We start from the raw sequence: 19564 nt of genomic DNA, 5'->3' as shown, positions 1-19564 counted from the left end.
TGTTGCAGTCCCATCGTCCCTGCATCCTCAAAAAGTACTGGTCTGGGCCGCCATTTCTTCCAAAGGAATCATTGGCCCATTTTTCACATCCGAAACGATTACTGCATCACGCTATCTGGACATTCTTCGTGAATTTGTGGCGGTACAAACTGCCTTAGACGACACTGCGAACACCTCGTGGTTTATGCAAGATGGTGCCCGGCCACATCGCACGGCCGACGTCTTTAATTTCCTGAATGAATATTTCGATGATCGTGTGATTGCTTTGGGCTATCCGAAACATACAGGAGGCGGCGTGGATTGGCCTCCCTATTCGCCAGACATGAACCCCTGTCACTTCTTTCTGTGGGGACACTTGAATGACCAGGTGTACCGCCAGAATCCAGAAACAATTGAACAGTTGAAGGAGTACATCTGATCTGCATGTGAAGCCATTCCGGCAGACACGTTGTCAAAGGTTTCGGGTAATTTCATTCAGAGACTGCGCCATATTATTGCTACGCATGGTGGATATGTGGAAAATATCGTACTACAGAGTTTCCCAGACCGCAGCGCCATCTGTTGTTGACAATTTTACCTACTGTAATTTCAAAAGTTTGTCTGCCTGAAAATGTACTGTTGTCCCAGTTACACACACACACACACACACACACACACACACATCAGTATTTGCATTGAAATGTGAATACTGTTTAATAAACAGCGCACCACATTTTGTGAAAATGATTTCTATTTACATTCATTAGATAATCACATAAAAATACGAATTTACAAACGGTTTATAATCGCAATAAAAATAGATTAAAATATGATACGAAAATGCGAAATACCTTATTATTAAGTGCAGAAATACAACAGTAACATCGTAAAGTAAAACAGTGAAATAAATAGAAATGTATTCTATTTTTTCTTTCATATTCTGGATTTTTGTATCAGATTTTTATTGTGAATACTTGCATTCTTTTCATTGATAATGAATGCTAAAACATGTTACTTCAGGAAAATTATGATTAATTATTTTTTAGTTCACATTCCCATCAGATAATAAGTATAGAAGTTAAGAAATAAAAAAGTCCATCTCGCAAGAATGAAACCAGGTATTTCACTATTACGAGACTGTAACGCCGTGCACTTTTTGAAGGTGGCCTCCTTCTCCGCCTCTCCTCCCTCCCCCCCCCCCCCCTCCACCCTCGACCCATTGCTGCCATCCACCTGATGTGTCCTCGCTATCGCTCTTTGTTTGTGGAGACAGCTATCAGTCTGACTGCAGTACGTCTTGCATTTTTCGTCGTCTTGTGTAGCAAACATAGTTTACTTCTTTGTCTTATCTGAATTTTATACAATTTCTCTCCTACTATAATCACCTTATTGGGGCGAAGGTTGCAATCCAAACTACACTTCTTCATCAACTGTTGGATCAATTTCAACCAAACTTGGTACACATGTCATTTACTATCTCGAGAGAATCGCTGTGGTGGTAAGAACAGCTACCTACTAAAACGTTGGGATACATGTGAAAAAGACGCATAGTCAACGACAATCGAAATCCTTCAATTTATTCATCAGGAGTTTGAGAATCAGATCACTTAGTGTTCTGCAACAAACTTTACACATAATTTTAAACTTCTTCTAAACTTTTTCTCGCTGACAATCTGCACAAAACGATGAAAGGAAAAATGTTTATGGCTTACTACAGTTTCGGTGTACACACAGTAAACTGGGGCATCCTGCACGACGTTTTAATTTATAACTTTCTACAAATCGTGTACGTGACACACTTGTCGCACAGTATTCACATATATCACTGAATGTACCTACAGAATTACATCATTTTACGACTCATAGTTCAGGCTTTATGACGTCAATGACGTCATAAATCCTCAGTTGCATGAAAAACAGCCGCTTCAGGACGACGTTTAAATTACCTACTTCCTTCCTACTATCTCTATTCGTAACATATTTCGCAGACAGAATTCAAATTTGCAGTTGAAAGTACCTACAAAATTATATTATTTTACGATGCCTGGTTCAGGGGAGTGAACTGTGTGAAAACGAGACTGCTGGTCGAAATTCGCTAGGAACATAGGTGAAATATATATACAAAAATGGGTCAAATATGTTAAATATATCTGAAATATACGTGATACGTGTGGTTTTGGGAAAAGTCGCGTATAACAAATTCCTCTTAAATCTGTAGATCGATATGAATCAAGCTTGATACACATACTGCTTATTAGCTGGGAGAGAAATATTATGGACATAAGAACAAACAACTTCCTATTGGATTGGGGTGATAACGTGGACAGATAACAGAGGCGGAGGAAGAGTCAGTCACAGAGGGGAAGGAGGAGGTGTACACAGATATGAGGGAGGAGGAGATGGACAGAAAAAGCGGAGGGGAAGTGGACACAGAGACGGGAGGCAGTAGATGGGCAGAGAGGGGGGGAGGGGGGGGCGGAGGGAGCGGACAGAGATAGGGGCATGGAGGAGATAGTCTCATACAATTAGAATGAATACACGCCGGGAAGAGGCTAATATTCAGCTAGACTGCGAAGTTCGGCGTTAATGTGGTCCACATACCTTGTTGACATGTGTTTTGTGCACTCAGCTACCGGCGATTTTGTTAAAAGAATCTAAGTATGTTGTACTTAAAAGTACTTCAAAATCTTCAGATCTCCGAGTCTGAAAATTTCGTAACACTGCGTTAAGAAATTATCAAATAATCTTCAAATTCTAATTATGAAGGATGTGGAAGAGGGCTATTCAGTGAGGTGGCCTTGATAGAAACATAAAAACGCATTTTGAAGCTGTGGATCGCTACACGTGGTTTTCTTCCAGTCTAGAGTTACATCTGCATCTATGCTATGCAAGTCACCTTACGGTCTGTTGCTGAGGGTACTCCAAGTACTTATTAACTTGGTTGCCTACACAAACCGCAGTCGGTTTTTGGCTCGCCATTCACCCTTCTTTATCTTGTTCGGTCCACATATTATTTCCACGTAGATCCACCGTATAACATATATATCGATGTTACAACACTGTCATATTCATGGTTTTATCATCTAAAGACAATGTTTATACTCGCTTAAGCTTTCAAGAACCTTATGATGGTCCGTCGACCGAATTTGGTTGTTTAAATAAAGAGTTAATCAGCAGCTCTACGCGGTAATCATCATTTTGTCAAAGCTGTTCTATTAATGTATCCGTTATAACGGTCAAAACCTGGTGAGCAGTACTGGAGAATCCGAGATTCAGACTTTTTTTAAGACTCTTCTTTCGTGGATGAATTACGTATCCTCCATATTTATCTCGTGAATCTCAAACTGATATTCGTTTTTCCTACATTTAGATAATCTGTTTTTATCATTTCACTTTATTCATCTGCAGATGGTTACCATTCCGTTTTTAACGGTTGTTAATGCTTCAAATGATTCACCTCCAAACGCATAATCGAACGGTATTTTATCTGTATGCCTATTTATGCACAGTACGTTACACTTATCAACATTCAGAGTCAACTGCCGGTTGCTGTATCTGTCGTCGAACCTCCGTGGGTCTTGCTCCATTTCGGTGCGATCTTCTACTGTTGCAGCAGAGTCTGTGAACATTATCTCGCAGCTTCCGGCTTTATCTACTATATCATTTATGTATAATGACTGCCGTGTAATATCGCTAGAAACACATCTGTTTCGTCCCGTTAGGAACTGCGTGTTCAGGTCTGTCTGCTGTCAAGTCTTGAATGCAGTCACAAATCTGGCGTGATACTCTGTAAGCTCACATTGTGTCCCCTAAACGACTACACGGAATTGCTTCTGATAGCTTTCAGAGGTACAGGAACACAGCATTATCCTGGACGGATTCGTTTGTGGCACTCAGGATTTCATGGACCGATATTCACATTCCTTAAATCCTTCTCTATACAATACTTTTCGAAACTGTTGAATGCAGAAGCACCTTTCTGAAGGCCACAAAATTCCAGTATTTTCACAGGTGCTCCTGTGGATCTGCTTTCTGTTATATTTCAAGGTTTTTATTATTTGCAGAAGAGCAGTCTCGCCAAGTGAAGTACTTTGGCCCTTCCCTAAATAAAGTGTTCCAAAATAAACAGAGTTAACTTCTTACTTACTCTCCCCAGCAGCCCATCGCCGGCTGACTCATTTTCGCGCCAGTTTCGCCCTTCAGATCATGGATTATGTCACAGGAGGGATGACAGCACCAACTGTTGGCAGAACTGTGTACTAGGTCAGTTGGACTCTTAGATATTGTGGTGGAGAGACTGCCTGCAAAATACTCATGTCCAGCACAGCCAGAGCCGTTTTCCCACCATTTACTCCCACCATCTTCGGTTATGTCACAAAACAGAAGACATCGCTCTCTGGTGATGGTACTTAGTACTAAGTCCACACCTTGTGGTGAACACACTGTTTGACGCCATCTTGGATAACAGTGCGTGAGCCTTCACCTGATTTCATGGCCGCCATCTTGGAAGAAAGTGCCCTATGGTGGCGCTGTGTACTAGTTCAGTTGGAGGGCTGGCCTCGTGGCGAACACACTGGGTGGTCGTGAGGCCTCTAATTGTTTAAATGGAGACAGGTGCATGATTGCGACAGTTGCTGTTTAGCGGACATGGTGGCACAGTCTTTTAGATGGATAATTATTTTGACAATTTACGACTTTTTGGGCTCTCTGGGAGTAAATGTATTGCATTATTTACAAATGGTTTGCATGTCTGTACGCTGTGCAATGCGTTATTTTTGACAGTTTACAGTCAGCAAGTGTGAGTTATGTAGGAGTAATTAGGAGGACAGTACGCTTTGGGGCACGTCAGAGCGTGTGTTCTGTATCACTGTGATAAATATACACCATCCAACCAATAAAGTACTACAAAATAAATAAAGTACACTCCTTGCTTTCTCCACCAGCCCAGTGCAGGATGAGTGCTTTTCCCAAACCCTAGGGAGAGGTGGCGGTTGGGTGACTTAGGTTAGTGGAAGTGAGCTTTGTTTCCCGCAATTTTCTTAGGTTGGTAGCGGAACCCCAAGTGACCTTTCTGTGCTGCCAAACTTCAAACTTGGCAGCAGTTCCTTGGAAGAGGTAGAGGTCGGGTGACTTATGTTAGTGTGGGTAGCACAAGTGGCCTATCCTCTTGCGATTTTCGTAGCTTAGTAAAGATAACTGTGGTGTGATGCATTATCCTGTTGGAATTTGAACTTCCAGACATTTTTCGAGGGAGGGGAGAAGAGGAGGGATATTGTCCAATTGACCCTGCCAAAATTCGAACTACCCACCAAAAATCACCGCCTTGAATGATGTCCCAGTCACCATCTTGGATGACGGCATGCAGTGTTGCCAAGTCTACATGCCGCCAACCTGGATGACGTCATGGCCACCACCATGGCTACATCGGCAACAATGGAAAGTGGGTCCGTATTTGCTTTGTCCCAGGCCTTTCTGTTTTGTTGGCTGACGAGCCAACACCGTGTTACTATTGGGGGCCGAAATGCACGCGTTTAGCTCACGCAGACTGGCGTGAGGAGGGAAGGACTATACTGACGTGAGGTCTGGAACGTGACAAGGAATTAGAGTTCAGAAAGCGGACGTATCTAGTTGATACTTAACTTTGATCCATTTATGATGAAAGTTGCTCTTGACGGTACATGAAGCACAATATTATCTGTTCAGATTATAGAAACTGAATATGGCGCCTTGATAGGTCGTAGCAAAGGACATAGCTGAAGGTTATGCTAAACTGTGGTCTCTGTAGCAAAGTCGGCTGTACAACTGCGGCGACTGCTAGGGAGTCTCTCGAGACTAGACATGCCGTGTGGCGGCGTTCGGTCTGCAATCACTGATAGTTGCGACACGCGGGTCCGACGTATACTAACGGACCGCGGCCGATTTAAAGGCTACCACCTAGCAAGTGTGGCGGTGACACCACACTTTCAACATCCAATCGGTCGCGAAATGGAAGCCACCGAGAAAATCAAATACGTTTTATTTGCACTATTGAGCTACACTTTCCCTACTTTTGTACCTCGTCATCCCAACGGGTTACTCACACCCGTTTTCCAATACCCTCAGCATAGAAGGTAGCCAACTGTGGTTTCTGCTAAATCTCCAAGCTGGACCGCAGCCCTCATAGCCAGTGTTTCATTTGACCAAAGAGTCGAAAATTAGAGGGAGCAAATCCGCATCAAAAACGATACGGTAACGCTTTTGTTACTGCTGAAGTTTCGGCAGAGCACAATCATGAAACATCGTCTGATCCTCTTTCTGAACAAAATCTTCAGTTGACACTCTCTTCCATCCATTACAGCTTACTTCATGAATGTATGTACGTATTTCTCCACAGTTCCTGCACCAATGCCGTACTTTGCTACCACACATGACAGTTACTTTATGTGGGCTGCAACGAAGCAGGACGAACCACTCAGCATGAAGAAATCAAATTACAACACGCTCTTTAAACATGGAAGATGACTCTTTTGTTCTAGGCATTCTTTTGTGCTCACAGTGTGCTCAGAACTGAAAATTGCGATGGCATGCAACCGTCGGAAGTGGTAAAGATGCTGAGCAATACATCGGAGTTCCACAGAGGTTTTCATTTTGCGACCGATAGGACCTCGAAAAACAATAGCCGTCGTATCCATGATTAATTCGGTTTGTTACCCCTGTTATCTGGGCTACTCTGAAAGTACCTTGAAAACAATGAAAAAGAGTGCAATATACAGTCACAAAACGTACAATACAAAACAAAGGCTAATGCAGCAGACCTCTGATGCAAACGTACTGTGATGTGGTTGCTGTCAATACGGGGATGTGCATATCGGCCAACACGTCACCTGCAATCCTCTCCATAATATTGTGCACCGCTGTGTAACATCACCGGAAAATCAAACCCGAGACAAAACAGAACAGTACTGAATGCAAGCTTGAGAGTGAACAGTTAACTGTACATTTCTTTCGTCAATGGCAAGAATCGTGAGTGAACATAACAAGTTTGTTTCCAAACAGGACAAATGGATCACTGTGTCAACATTTGCACTGTTGTGTAGATATTTCAAAGCAATACAAACACAAAGGCAACTGTGCGTAATAAATGAAATCCAGCTACTCTCTAACAAGCTACCGGAGACCACGAGAGTCGGTTATACCGACATACTTGGAAATTACCCCCGAACAACCTCCGAAATTTTGTCGGTGGTGTTCGAATTCACCCAGAATATGCAATATGGCCGCTAATAGAAAATTAAAGAATCTACCTAAAAGCTTAAATTTCTGATAGGAAGTAACTGAGTAACAGTGCTTGTCTTCACCATATGCAAGCGGAAGCGTGAATCCAGGTGTTCACCCACTTGGTGACTAACGTTGAGAATTTGTTCGTATGTTTCAAATTTGAAAAGATGGATCTTTTGGAACATTCAGAATGTTGCTAATTTTTGGACGCAGTGGGGATGTAGGATATTACTTGCCCTCCTCTAACGTCCACAATAACACGTCTATGAGACAAACTGGCAGTCCACCGAAGAGTGTGCAATGTGCAGAATTGCCAACCAGGACGACCTTGCTCCTTTAGAAGGGATGAGTCCTAATATTTCGTCCATCGGACTAATTGAGCATTTACCATAAAATTTTCAAAGCAAATATCGCGTGAGACTACGTTAAGTGCTACAGTAGTGACCGACGTATCGTAAAGACAAGCGGGTTCATTTACCTCGTACCGAATTTCCTGTAATAGTGGAGACGAACATTTCGCAGGGTATAGTTTCGTGAATGTGATCGACGAAGGTCTACACGTGAAAATCTGAGGGAGGTACTAGTCGCGCATTGCGCAGGTTTGTCTTCTTTTTAGCAATAGATGGTTATCTTACTAATAATGTCATTTGTTAAATATTTAATTGCTTTAAATGTCATGACTTTTAAGGCTTACGTAGGCCACCCATGTTTCTGTGGAACTTTCTCCTTACCTTAAGCGGTACAATTTAAGGTCCCTCGTGGTTTCCAAAGTACCTCTGTCGGCTCCACATTCCAGTTTCCTTCTGTTTGATAGTGAGGTATTCATTTAGGCGTTTTATTGTTGGATATTCTCTATACGTCATACCAACGCCCTTTTCCACTATAGATGTCCAGATGCCGCCCAATATTCACATTCTTGACTGTGCCTCATTATAGAATACATAGGACTGAACTTAAAAATCTCGTTTATCTCGTTTGCTTTTATTATGGACTCCTCACTTTCATCACTACTCGCATATTTTTGTAAACTCTCATTTTGTATCGTATTTCTTCACTGGACGTGTTCGTGTAAGGCTCCCACATACGGTATTTCTTCACTGGACGTGTTCGTGTAAGGCTCCCACATACGGTATTTCTTCACTGGATGTGTTCGTGTAAGGCTCCCACATACGGTATTTCTTCACTGGACGTGTTCGTGTAAGGCTCCCACATATGGTATTTCTTCACTGGACGTGTTCGTGTAAGGGTCCCACATAGGTACTATACTTTCTGTAGTGTTTGTGTGCTTGTGTGTGTGTGTGTGTGTGTGTGTGTGTGTGTGTGTGTGTGTGTGTGTGTGTATGGGTCTTTCCAAATAAATTTGTGCTAATACTAAACAACATTTTCAGTGAACAGAGCTGCCGATCCTATTCTGAACACAAGAATCGAGAAAGTTAATGTGGGAGTCTTTATGTAACGTGTAACTTTAACTAGAACCAACCACCACAAATACTGAAGTCTCTGCGAGTAAGACTTTCCGCTCGCTGCTGCGGACCAAAACCAATATTTCAAAGGATTTCGTGGCAACAGCTGTTGATAACACGATGCTTCATCTGCGACCAAGTTATCTATATGATAATGAGATTGAATATAAATTAAAATACTCTTGTCATCAAGTTCAGCTACGGCATCAAATATTTCTCAGCGCTCTTCATTTCCATGAAAGTCGATGGACATTTCTAGGTGCAAGGTTATCAGCTCAACTTATGCATCACTGGTTAGAGGAAAAAAAGTTTCCCTTTGTCACCTTTCATAGAGAATTCACATCGTGCGTCACCATTTTCAGTCATTAAAAAACAAAAGTTAAAAACAGCCTACGATTCACTACTAGAAAAACTACGGACAATCACTTGCTGTGAGAAGTAGCGACACTGTATAATTCTGAATTTGTTATCTCGAAAGAGCTTCCGACGTAGTGGTTACGGTGTATGGATCTTGCGGGTACTGGTCAGGAGAAAGTGTACAGCTTAACCAAAGTGAACGCAGACAAAGAGCTCCAAGTGAAGATGCGGAAGTGGGCAGCTGCCAGAGAAATAATGCATTGACGAATCGTTCTTTGGTAATATTGGGGAAATGGCCAAATTCATCACATTATGCAGCGTGCTGATTGTTAGTTTCGTTGTAATTCTGTATCTCATTATTCTTTTACACATTTTTCTTTTCATCTTTTCGTAAGTTGACATTTAATGCTGTATTTACATATTAATAGTGTAAATCGGATACATACCCTTCCGAATATTAGGGGTCAGTGGAAGCGTGCGCTGTAAAATGTAAGGTAACCCGTCGATTGTCACAATGACACAAAACATGTGATGTGCTTGGGGTGACAATACACAGTCTGCAGACAATCAAAAAATTCCTAATTTATCGAAATCAGTACAGACCTGCAAATTGCTCCTACATAATGAAGTACACAGATGTGGAGACACGAAATCAGCTCGTAAATAAATAATACATAGGACAGCCTACAGGCCCACTCGCAAAATAATGCGAGAGACACGCGATCAACACACTTGACCACCATCCCCATACTCTGTCCACTGGATCGCACAGGAGGCTAACGGCAACCCCCGCAGAGTGAGGTGGCCATCAGCTGTCTAACCACACACAGACAGCCCGTTGAGGTCCTGTATGCTTGAGGCGGTGGTGCCCCTTTCATACCTGACACCCTAGAAAATCCTTTCAGATATGCGCAGTCACTGCCACAAGCCGCCCCTGGATGCAGGTGAAAGTTTGTTTTAGAGTATACAGTCACTGTTATACCAACGTCACAGAACTCAAAGGCACGCTCACGTTTGTCTCATATATGAGACACCTCTGGCCAGCACTTGTCTTTTCCACTGATGACGGAATAGCACAGGCTGCTTTCCCCATAACAAAGCTTACGAGATGTGTCTAGCCATGCGTACTCGCCCCAGCATCACTGACACCGCGCCGCAAAATGCATGTGGGGCGACCCGCCATCTAAAACGTTCTCAACGTCTTTCTTATGTCACATGGCTTTGTAAAAGGTAACAGCAAAGTCGACCTCTCAGGAATTGTACAGTGTTCCAGAAATAGTTAATGCACGCTTTCTTGTTGTCTCAGCTTCTATGCACGGAAATTCTTGCCCTAACAGAAGCTGCTTACGAAAGTAACGTCGAATGCAATCCTCCCTGCGCATGTACACAGACGTACTGAAAACCTCCAAACGTGGAGGTGATTGGATACAGTCGAGTAAAGTGCATTATTACACCTCCTGATCAGTGCATTTGGGCTAGGTGTTGGCAGCTGTGCTACATTTACAAGCAATTCTAGAACACACAACAAGAGGTTATGCCATGATTGCATGGATAGATCTGACATAAAATTGATACAATTGTGATAAGTGATGAGGGAATAGATATAAATTGAACAAATATACACCAGTGGGAAAATTGAGGAAGCACTTGCGTATCTTCTGGTTCGCGCCGTACAATTTGTACATGGGAATATGCATGCGGCAATAAGAGGAATCCGAGAAAACGTCGATGTCGAAACGAAGGGAATCAGGGAGTCAGTCAATTTTTTTGCATTGAGGCAGCATTATACTGTAGGTCTATTGAGGTACCAGTGATACACGCAAGTTGACTACAGTATTTGATGCTTTTCAGGAGTGCCGAGAACCATTCACCTCTAAACTTACTTGCATCTGCGTTAAAGGATAATAGAGTGGATGGGATGATCGAATGCGATGGAGGTACGATTTAATGGTTGACTGACGCATTGTAGAGAAGGAGAAGTAGCTGCAGGTCAGTTTTTCCAGTGTTCTGTCTGGATACATCAGTCACGTGACATAGACTGCATTCTACTCATATACAGCCATGTGTACTGTATGTGGATTAAAACACTGTCTATTTGAGATCGTTAACGGTAAACCTGTCGATCATCAGAGGACTTCATCTTATGTGTGATGAAACTTGTCACATTCCTCTAAACGAAATTGGATTTGTGTGATGTACTCCACTGAATCGAGACTTCAGCGTCATAACGAAGTTAGCGATAGGAGCTTGTGAGGTGATGCAATCCCCGTGTACACATCTCTAGATGTGGTCTTTACAGACTTAGTGACAGAATGACATGTAATTTTTACACATCGGACGCTACTGCTATGCGTTTATCTGTTTCCTTGTCGGAGTTATCCCCCTCTACTAACGATAATTTTATATAGACGTGATGCAGGCATCGTTTAATTTCTGAACAGTGATCGGATGTGTACAGTTGACACTATACATCTCCAGAAAGCTATATTGTGCTTGTATCAGGCAAAGCAAATGTTTTACGCAAGTAGTTTTTTTCGTTTTATTGTTCGATAAGATAGTTCATCGCACAGGAGCTGGGAAGGAGGATGTATGTCATGCGCTTGAAGTATATTTCTCACAATGGAGTATTAACACCGCTACATTCCATATGACTGATAGGTCGGAAATGCAGGCGATCTAATATTATAGTCCATTTTAAGTGCAGGACGTTGTAGCCTTAGGAGTGCATGTGTTTATGTTCTCTCTTACCAATACCTTCTAGGTACCGATGCTAGACTCTAGAACAATACTAGACTCTAGAACAATATTATAGTCCATTTTAAGTGCAGGACGTTGTAGCCTTAGGAGTGCATGTGTTTATGTTCTCTCTTACCAATACCTTCTAGGTACCGATGCTAGACTCTAGAACAATACTAGACTCTAGAACAATACTTTCATAATAATTCGTCGTACTCCATCCGTCTGGAGCTCCATCACGCATAAAAATCATTCCTTTCTTGTTCTTCTTAACTGTCTGTTATTACACCACGGCACTTCGAAGTCTGTTACTATACACTGATGAGTGCTAAGCTCCTCGACATGGGAGAATCTCAAGATGGGTGAGGACTCAGATAGCTCCATTCATTCATGATATGTGGAGTGTAGTGGTCTTCTTCTGGTCGGTTGCAGATTAATTCGCTAACGGTACTGCAGGGCTGGTTGGTCAATGACAGTATGAGGAGGGTCTTTCATACTCAAATTTTACTGTAAGACAGCGACAATGCTCTGTGACCCCCATACGTGGAGAGATAGATCATAAATTAAACACTATGTTCGAGGTGATAGAAATATATGGAGTGCTGTCTGGTATACATTGATGATTTATGTGTTCAAGTATTTACACTGAATAGATGTACTGCACAGTCGTCTATCCATGTTCCTAATGATACTCGCAAAGTGGAGAAGGGGTGGTTTAGCTATGATTCCGAAATTGGGGAAACATACTGTCACATCATTGGACAGTGCTGAAGTTACTGTAAAATTGCTAAAATTTTTCACGCTATCAACTGCGATGCTTATTACTAGAGTACATCGATGGTGTCTTTTACATACCATCTAAGCAATGGCACGCTATTGGTTACCACATAATCATTGACTGATATCGTTTGCTTGAGTTGGGGATATAATTTTGGTTCATTGACAGCATCGTCTGGGGTGAATAGCACTGAAACACTGATCACGTACATGAGTGCAATACGAGGAATCAGTCGAAAGGGAACACAGAGCTGTCAGCTATTCCGTCAGTGTGGGAGACGAGCCTAAATGTAGAGCTCGTCAATCACCTTCGGACTATAGTTTGGATACCTACGAATTGGCTCTGAGCACTATGGGACTCCGAGGTCATCAGTCCCCTAGAACTTAGAACTACGTAAACCTACGTAACCTAAGGACATCACAACACATCAATGCCCGAGGCAGGGTTCGAACCTGTGGTCATAGCAGTCGAGCGGATCCGGACTGAAGCGCCTAGAACCGCTCGGCCACACCAGCCAGCCTGGAGACCTACGCCAACAGCGTAAACCTCTTCTAGTTTGCTTATTTTGTTATTGTCTTTTATTTGAAATCAGTAGATGTGTGGCGTGTTATGCTATCTGCCGTAAGAACGTGATTTACACCGTGCATCGTATAGTTTCAAAGGCAGTGGATCACAACTTCTGAACGTCAGTTTAGAACCTGGCACAGACCTCGAAGTCATGGCAGAAAAATTACATGTTTGTCTTTGTACAAAAGCGTGTTAGAAAACAGGGTTTCGAACAACTAAACAAGGCCAGAGGGAGCGTCTTTTACGACTTAGTATAGTCTGTAGGATACGATCATTCGGCTAGAGTATAGGTGATCAGACTCTGAAGTGGCCTCTGCAGTGCCTGTATACTTAATAGGACCGTGCCACATAGGCGGTAGTAGCAGCAGCAGTTTGATATGTAAATTCGGTGAGAGACTGGGTATACCGTTAGGAATACTTGGAGGGTTGTACACTGCGCTATTCTGGGAAGTATTGCGAAATCTTTTTCTCTGCACTGGACCACACCGCAGCTTTGCATCACTGCGCCTGCGTCGGTGCCTAGATGACTTCTCTATCGGGTGAAGTTAGTGAACCTTTTATAGTTCGTAATTTTTGTCTGTTGTGGGATAGAAAGTAACGATGATAGCATTATGGGCTGATTGATTTGAATGGACGCGGATCTGCTTCAGACTGTAGTATCTGTATCTAGTTTGGATATGTACCACATTGCACGTATTTCCGCCAAATGGTCAGAACACGGTTCTGTTGCACTAACTCAGGTAGATGTGTTTCTACATGGGTGTGGATATGTCTTTCTCAGACTTCTGCTCAGTTGCGACTTAAATTGGAACTATCACATGTGGAAAGCTGTAGAAATGGGGTCAGTTGAAAGATGCGTAGGGGGTGACTAAAACCATGTTGGAATTTTACTGTAGCAGCTAGGCTCGGGAAAGGTGACTCTTTTCGAGATATGGGAGTGCCAGAAATATGATTGAGTAGTTGTTGTAATCATTACAGGAATTGTCAATAGGATCCAATGCAGGTATGTACTTGAACGGAAAGAGCTGTTTCCAAATCCCAGACATCATTTCTAGTGGATAGCGTAACACTAGAGATCTGAGAAGCTAGTGTACATTTTCTTATGACCTCAATCGGCACATCATCTACTACTACTACTACCACTACTACTACTACTTTTTGTGTTCCTTCTCAATCAGTCATCGCCTAAAACTTCGTTGGTATATCGCAGAACCTCTGATATGGTCTCGAGACAGAATGAACTACAAATACTATAGAATTATCTAGCTGGGGCGGTGTGAGGGAGTCGCAAATACCGCTTACATAGCATGTTCCTTAGCCGAATCACTTTCAAAATGCGGTAATTTTATCACGAGGTTGTATCGTGGGCTACGTGTTGGTCTGATAGTAGACATTCATACTGTAACCGTCATGGTATTTGTCTGGAAAAAACACCTCATTCAGAGGTAATGTCGTACCTCGGTTAGTGCAGCGTGTATAGCTTCTAACATGGATACTTGTGTGCACCTGTAGAACCAAGACCGCTTGTGACAGAAATATACAGTAGTTCTTACGATCTAGTTCTTTTTACATCTAGTCGATTGCGTCTCTGTTTCTTGGACATGGTGGTAGGACTCACAAGAAGAAAATCTTATGAGACATGTCCACCCATCGCTAATTTTGTCGCAGTATTATTTCGTATCGTAGGCAATCATCTATTGACTAAGTATTATAATTAGTAGTAGTGGGTGCGTGATAGTTCCGCATTTGAGTATCAAGTTCATGAAGTACGTGTTTGTGTAAAAAAAATGACTATGTCCAGTCGTAAGGAGGGTATGGATTTGACTTGTAGTACTGTGATAGCAAAGGGAAGAGTATGTAGAGTCATAAGAAAGGTAGTGATATTTTTATTTCCAGAGCCACTGCCGACAGCAAGGCATATTTCCTATACTTTGCTTATTGTCGAATGCCATTCAATTGAGACTGCAATCGTAAGCTTTAACTATAAGTATGATAAAAATATATGTGACCGGTTTTCTAGAATGTGTGGATGACCTGTGGTGGGTATGATTCACTTTTCCCGTTAACGGCAGCAGCTGTCTGCAGCAGATGCCTGTTGGAGTGTAGGAATGTAGCTGAGTTAACTTTGCCATCCTCTAAACGACCGAATAGCGAAATAATACTCAGTATGTGTTGAGCGGCTTTCGTGATCAACTGGAAATTTGAGAAGATTGAATATGGAGGTGTGTTTGTGCTGGACCGTTATTCCCCCCCCCCCCCCCCCCCCCCAACAATGTAAATTGTTTGGTTGATTGCTTCTGCTCATTTCGCACCTTTATTTTGTTGAGAGAAGATCGATTGTGGTGTGTGCATCAGACCTTAGTTGGCTTGTAAATTATACGGATGATTTGGTACCTGTATGTAACAGCACTCTGCCTGTCCTCAGTGGGAGAGCAGTGTAATTATTTGACGACATGTATGGCACTTCAGAAGGTTTAGTTGTCGGTGCAGTATGGTGATCAGCTGCAGCTGAAAGTCTCGTCTGCAGAAGGAAAAAAGGTGGATGGTGATTCGTTCCTGTAGCATCAATAATTCGGCAGGTAAATTCGACACGAGCCAATCACAATTCATTCACATCCTTTGTGCTGGGATATAGTAGCCTTTACATAGAGGTGAGAACATTTTCGTATGTTGAGACCAGGAGGGGTGTGACGTTAGGACTGCTGGGATGAGTGCAGTCGATGTTATTTTAGTAAACAGGTTCTGTTAGGGCAAGAATTTCCGTGTATACAAGCTGAGACATCAGGAAAGTAAGCATTAACTATTTATGGGACACGATACTATTCCCGAGAGGTCGACTTGGCTGTTATTTTTTACAAAACCATGTGCTGTAACAATGACACTAAGAACATTTTAGATCGCGAGTCGCCATGAGTATGTTTCATGGCTAGGGGTCAGTGACACCGGGATGGGTACGGAAGGCTGGATGCAGCTCTTGCTCGTGCTATGCAGCCTACACTATTCTGTCATTAGTGGTAACCACAAGTGCTGCCCGGAGGTGTCTCGCGTATGAGACAGACGTGAGCATCCCTTGGAGTTCTGTGATGTCGGTATAACAGAGACTGTATACTCGAAAATAAAGGTAACTTTCACCTGCGTCTAGTGGTGACTTGTTGCTGTGACTGTGCATGTCTGAAAGATATTTCTCAGGTGTCAAGTATGAAAGGGACATCACCGCATTATGCATACGGGACCTTAACAGGCGTCTGTGTGTGGTTTGACAGCTGACGGCCATGTCATTCCGCGGGAGTTGCCGTTAACCTCCTATGTGGTATAGTGGACAGGGCGTGGGGGCGGTGCGTAAGTGCGTTGATTGTGTGTCTCTTGCATTATTTTTCGGGCAGACCTGTAGGCTGTCCTGTGCATTATTTGAACAGTTTATGAGTTGATTTTGTGTCTGCACATCTGTGTACTGCATTATTTAGGAGCAGTTTGCAAGTCTGTACTGAAATTATTTCGGTAAATTAGGAGTTGTTTGCATGTCTGTAGACTGTGTTTTGTCACCCAAGCACATCAGGGGTAGTGTTTTCAGTCAGTGTGATAAATATACTCCTTCCCTAAGCAAAGTGTTCCAAAATAAATAGAGTTAACTCCTTACTTACTCTCCTCAGCAGCCTAGCGCCGGCTGAGTCATCTTTGCGCCAGTTTCGCCATACAGACCATGTATCTTGGATTACGTCACAGGAGGGATGACTACACCAACTGTTGGCAGTACTGTGTACTAGGTCAGTTGCAGGATAGAGACTAGAATTCGGGAATCGAGTCTCGGTCCAGCACTCTGCCAGGAAATTTCATATCAGCGCACACTCCACTGCAGAGTAAGAATTTCATTCTGAATGTCCTTCGAGCTGTGGTCAAGCCATGTCTCGGCAATATGCTTTCTTCCAGCAGTGTTAGTTCTGCATGATGTGCAGGAGAGTTTCTGTGGAGTTTGCAAGGTAGGAGAGAGGTATTGGCGGCATTAAAGCTGCCAGGAGAGGTCGTGAGTCGTACTTGGGAAGTTCAGACGATAGATGAATGGCTCTGAGCACTTTGCGACTTAACTTCTGAGGTCATAAGTCGCGTAGAACTTAGAACTAATTAAACCTAACTAACCTAAGGACATCACACACATCCATGTCCGAGGCAGGATTCGAACCTGCGATTGTAGCGGTCGCTCGGCTCCAGTCTGTAGCGCCTAGAACCGCACGGCCACAACGGCCGGCTCAGACGATAGATGGCCTTTCAGCAAAAGTCGAGGTACCGAGTTCGAGTCTCGGTGCGGCACACAGTTTTAATCTGCCAGGAAGTTTCATATCAGTGCAGAGTGAAAATTTCATTAAGGACGGAGGTGACCGAAACTAGCTGCCTTCAAGAAATAAAAGAGTTTTATCTTATTGCAACTAATGACAGAGATACAATCAATTAGATTAATTAAAAAAGGAGTTGCGGACCTATTTTCACGTTCACCTAGTAGAAAGTTCGTTATAAAACTTGAACTGTTAATCATTCAAGTTATTAATATCGGCTGTAGGTATTTTTTGCCCAGACTGAATAACGTAGCGAAGATAACTGTTGTAACTGTGCACTCTCTTGATGTTTTGTGGCTCCTGGCTGGATGAGGAGAGGATGGTATGATAGGTGGGTGGCCAGTTTCCTCTCACTGCAACAGAAAATGCACACGCGAATAAAATACACTTTATTACAGGAACCAATTGAATTCTTAACTTGTCCATTCTGAATTTCTCTGGTTAAAGAAACAAAACATGTACCCATTCTTGAATATTATCCGTGTCCATATCATCTACTATATACAAAGGAAAACGTTCCGTCATAGCTCTAGCTAAAGTGTAAGGCGATGGCTATCACTGTGGAAGACAGGAGCACAGTGCGATGTATTGAGCTGCAATGCGTACTGAGTCTCCACCTGGAGTACTGAAGTACTGAGGCAGTTCGGTCGGCGGCGACGGGTTATATGCACGCTGCCCAGGGGCCATTATCGGTGCGTAGCCAGGGGGCGTGTCTTGGTCTTCTCTTATCATAGGCGTGCGTAGTTCAGCGCCTGCTACACAAGGCGTACGCCAGCGCAGTAATAATGGAATATTGGCAAAAGCGTCACCAACTAATCTGTGAAATTTGAAGATTTTATTGATGAAGCATGTTAGACGACATGAATTTTCAAGCCTCAATTCTCTCTGAATATTTCAGTTCATAACAATGTCATTAGTTATCAGCATAGATATAAATTTTACCGTTTAATATGCTAACTTTTGGTGAAACTTAATTGTGACATCGGAGTCAGCTAAGATATCGTACGGAAATTCACAGTGCAAGCTAAGCAGTGTCGGAAATCTGCTGTGGAAGAGGAAGCTCCATTTCCCCTTTGGCTTTCTCTTTCGCTTATTGTTATTCCTGCTTAGGTTTCCTCCACATTTTACACATAACTTCCCTCTCAATTATTAAAGCCGTGAAACCGGATTATGTAAAATATTCAGATCACCTTGTATGCGGCAGGCGCGCCCCCTCCCACAAGTTCGTTTGAAGAGGGTAGCTCAGCGAAGGAATGCAGGTCCCTTCTGAGTTAGCGCCTGAGCTCTCAAAGGAGCCGAGGTAACATTACTAATATCGCCGGCAGCCCAGAGTAGGTCCCGGGGCCGGGCCGTTTCACTTATACAGTCGCGTCTCCTTTTCGGCTCGGTTAATTTCCTAATTTAGAGGAGGAGACGGCGGGCAACCTTATTCCGAGTTTATTGAGACAGCCCAGCCCAGCCCGCCGTCGGTGGCCAAGGGCCCTTTGGGAATGAAGATTTGGGTTTCGAGGACGGGCGGCTCTGCGAACAAGGGAAGGAAAGAGAGTCGTCGGAGAGGGGATAGTCGAAATAAGGCGGAGGGGGGGGGGGGGACTGAAGGCGTGGGGGTGGAAAGGGGGGGGGGAGAGGAGAGAGGGGTGGACGGAAGCCAACGGGGCGGTCCGTTTAGCCGAGTGGAAGGAAACGCGGCCCAAAGTTTAAACTCGGCGGTCGCCGGCATCCATTTAGTAAAATTAAATGCGGTCGGTTAACTGCAAGCAAATTCTGGTGCAGCCGTCGGGACAGGGGACCGGCAAGTACGACCAGCCGAAGTGGGGAGCCCGCCTGGCGACCCTGAAGGGTCACACACAGCTGTAGCGGCCGGCGCCGCTGTTTGCTCTGCCTCGAGTCGCGAGGGGACGAGGAATGCAAGGCGCCGTCGCTAACCCGCGCCGCCGGCACTTATAAATTAGGAGCGAAGAATGCCGCGATGCACTCCGCACGTACAGCGGGTAGCAGAAGCTGAAGGTGCCGAGAGAATAGCGGAGGAGGCGGACGCTTTCTGAGCTGCTGGAATTCCAGCGCCTTCTCACACATTCCGTTCCAGACGGCAGTAAACT

General features: G+C 43.5%; 1 protein-coding gene across 1 annotated transcript in view; it reads right to left on the bottom strand.

Annotated features, from left to right (window-relative positions):
* LOC126278612 (uncharacterized) overlaps positions 1-19564 on the bottom strand; it is a 1203842-nt gene that overhangs the window by 524880 nt on the left and 659398 nt on the right. The window lies entirely within an intron of this gene.

Source organism: Schistocerca gregaria, chromosome 6 (genome assembly GCF_023897955.1).
Source record: "Schistocerca gregaria isolate iqSchGreg1 chromosome 6, iqSchGreg1.2, whole genome shotgun sequence".
NCBI lineage: Eukaryota > Metazoa > Arthropoda > Insecta > Orthoptera > Acrididae > Schistocerca > Schistocerca gregaria.
The sequence above is the reverse complement of the archived record's forward strand: the minus strand, read 5'-3'. Positions and strand labels throughout refer to the sequence as shown.